The sequence below is a fragment of the Cyprinodon variegatus genome, unplaced genomic scaffold (assembly GCF_000732505.1).
Source record: "Cyprinodon variegatus isolate N-32 unplaced genomic scaffold, C_variegatus-1.0 Scaffold660, whole genome shotgun sequence".
Classification (NCBI taxonomy): Eukaryota; Metazoa; Chordata; class Actinopteri; order Cyprinodontiformes; family Cyprinodontidae; genus Cyprinodon; species Cyprinodon variegatus.
In genome coordinates, this window is record NW_015151113.1 from 321,047 (window position 1) to 323,930 (window position 2,884).

The 2,884-nt window shown below is 39.0% G+C and overlaps 1 protein-coding gene across 1 annotated transcript in view; it reads left to right on the top strand.

Annotated features, from left to right (window-relative positions):
- fbxw4 (F-box and WD repeat domain containing 4) overlaps positions 1–2,884 on the top strand; it is a 69,173-nt gene that overhangs the window by 64,946 nt on the left and 1,343 nt on the right. The window lies entirely within an intron of this gene.

Consider the following 2,884-nt stretch of genomic DNA (forward strand, 5'->3'; position numbering starts at 1 on the left):
TCATAAGGGTGTGGTTCATGGGAGGAAACGGCAGTTTCTTCTTAGTCTACCTTCATGGTTTTTCTTTATCTGCATCCTCCCACCACCACCCCCCACCCCACAGAGAGGAGCAACCACAACAATTCACAGATCTGAAACCTGCTTCCCTGTTTGGTTTTGTGTCGTTTGTGTCCTTTACCCTGACTATTCAGTCGCTGACCTCCCCCATGGAGGTGAACTAAAATTAGAGAGTGCATTGTGCATAGGATCCATGTGCTGCCCCATTGTCTGCTCCTGATGCCTCCCCATCACTTATTGATGAAGCGGCTCTAATGGAGGATTGGTGTCTCCTGGGAGAAAGTGCTCGTCCCCTCTCTGCCTGCTGCACACACCTTCGGCGTCAGTCACTTGGAGCGACTTTGAAGGTTTCTTTCTTTCAGTCCCTGATTGTATTTGACCTGTTGACAAACTTTAACCAGTTTTCATGCGTTCCCAGTTTCAGCCTCTTGTTGTCGACTGTGTTCTCAGCTGTCAATATAACCTTCCCTCGCTTTTTTACATGAACTAAGTGCTTGTTAAACTTTGATTTCCCTTAGATTTGCTCCTACCTCAGAGCAACAGAACACGCCACTCAGCCTTCTGGGAAAAAAAACTCAGTAGTTTTAAGGAAAACTCCCGAGTCAGATGAGGAAAGCTTCCCAGTCAGGCCATTTAAGGATGTTTTTGGTTGCAAACATTATATTAGAATGCAGCAAACAACATGTAGGAAATTTACTTAAAATCCCAAAAAATGCAGCCATTTTCACATCACATTTTATTTTACTAAGAGTTTATAAATCTGTTGACCCTCCACTGTAAAAGTGTTTATTTTGGTATTGACATCTGTATGAGTTCTGCTGCAGGTTTCTTCCTGTTCAAAGGGGAGTTTTTTCTCTCCACTGTCGCTACAAGCATACTTGGTGTGAGGGATTGCTGTAAAGTCGATGACAAAATGCAAGCAAAGGTTATTTAGGAGGAGCATGTCTTCCAAGTCAATGACTGGATGCAGTCACCTGGTTTTTCTTAGTGGTGAAAGAAACAAAGTACATTGTACTTAAGTACTTTTTTCAGTATCTTTACTTGAGTCATTTTTTGGGGAGTACTTCTAACTTTCACTCCTGTTGTGATTTTAATATATTCAACTCTCATCCAGGTTGGATGCCACATTAATGTTGTGAATAACTGTTATATTCAATTCCCAGCCAGCTGGGAGTTTATATTTCTGATACTTTAAGATGTTTATTGTGGTAAATATCTTATTTAATCAGATATTATTTCAGCTGTTATATATTGTTTATGAACACACGCCCTACTAACTGTGTGTTAGAAGAATAAATGAAAGAGTAATTTGAGGCGGTTGCAGAGGTCTTACAGCTGTTTATGAGTCAAAATTGTATTTTCTTCATGTCAACATGAAACATGGACACTGGTTCTCAATGTCCAAAAACCATGATCGTGGCACAACGCTCCATTTCTAAGAAGCTGTTAGTTCATTCTTCCTTTTGGTTCAGCGTAGCTTTTTAATCCTCTGTTGCTGTTTTTCCTTCCATCATGGCAGATAGCAGCCCTTAGGACTGAATCTAGACGTTTCTAATTTTATCAGATGTTGCCATGTGTCCAAGTTGTTCAGTAGGATGAGTCTCAGATCAGAGTTATAGTTTCTTTGTGGTCATAGATTCAACCTTTAACCTCTATTCTATAGAGAAAATGTGAGGAGAATCTTTATGCTGAAGTTCTTTCCAGGTGGTGCAGAATCTATAGCATGTGGTTCTATGCATCAATACATCAGGTGGTTTCTGAAAGTTACAGCTTCTTTAGAATTACTCTGAAAATTACACAGAAATGTTCTGATATTAGGAAATGTAATTTGTATTCTTGGATACTGAAATACTTTTAAATGTATCTACTTTTGAATACGTAAGTATTTTTTTTAAAATAAAAAAATAATACAAAAAAAGAACAATAAACATGAGCACATCAATGCTTTAACTTCAGTAGATGTTTGAGGGAGTAAGTTGAATAAGATTTGACTACAAGTATCAGTACTTTTACTCAAGTACTACTGTTGAGTACTTCGTCCATCACTGTTTTTTAGATAGAAAACTTCTAACCAGGCTGACTGAATTGTCTCTGTACAGAGCATTGAGGTGAGATGATGTAATTTACAGAAATAAACTGAATTAAATTGAATGAAGGTGAAGTTACTGGCATCTGTATTATTCCTAATACATGCTGTTGTATTTCCTTCAGTGTGTAGTATCAGTCTGTTCCACTATGCCTGATTAAATGTAGAGTTTACTGAGAACATGATGATTAAAATCCAGGATTTTATAACTTAATGATGTGAAAGTAAACTGAAAAGATATTATTAGACTTTAAACATTAAACATCAAACACTGGTAAGGGAAATGCCCTCCTGCTCCAGTTACTGGTTCCCAGCATATTGGAACCAGTTGACATAACTGGGGCCAGTTAAACTGGGACAAACATCAAAATGAGAAAAATCAGATGAAGGGAACTTTTTAGGTTAGTACCGACACTTTGGTGCTGGTCTCTGGTAAATTATGAGTAAATAACAGGACAGGTTTACTGATCGATGAAAGTCTTTGATGTCGATAAGGTGTGTTAGACCGTTACCAAGGAAACTAGGGTGGGAAAATCCTGGGTAGCTTATAAGGAACAATAATGGATCAGTTAACAGTCAGAAGTCTGAACACAGAAAGATGCGGTGTCACATCGAGCCGCGTTCCCCCATCAGATGAGGTTTCCTCTGCATCTCCGCAATGACCAAAAGGCAGAAAACTGGAATGCTCGCTGAAGGCGCGTAACAGCTGCCCAGGGGCAGATTTAGGAAATTTGGGGCCCT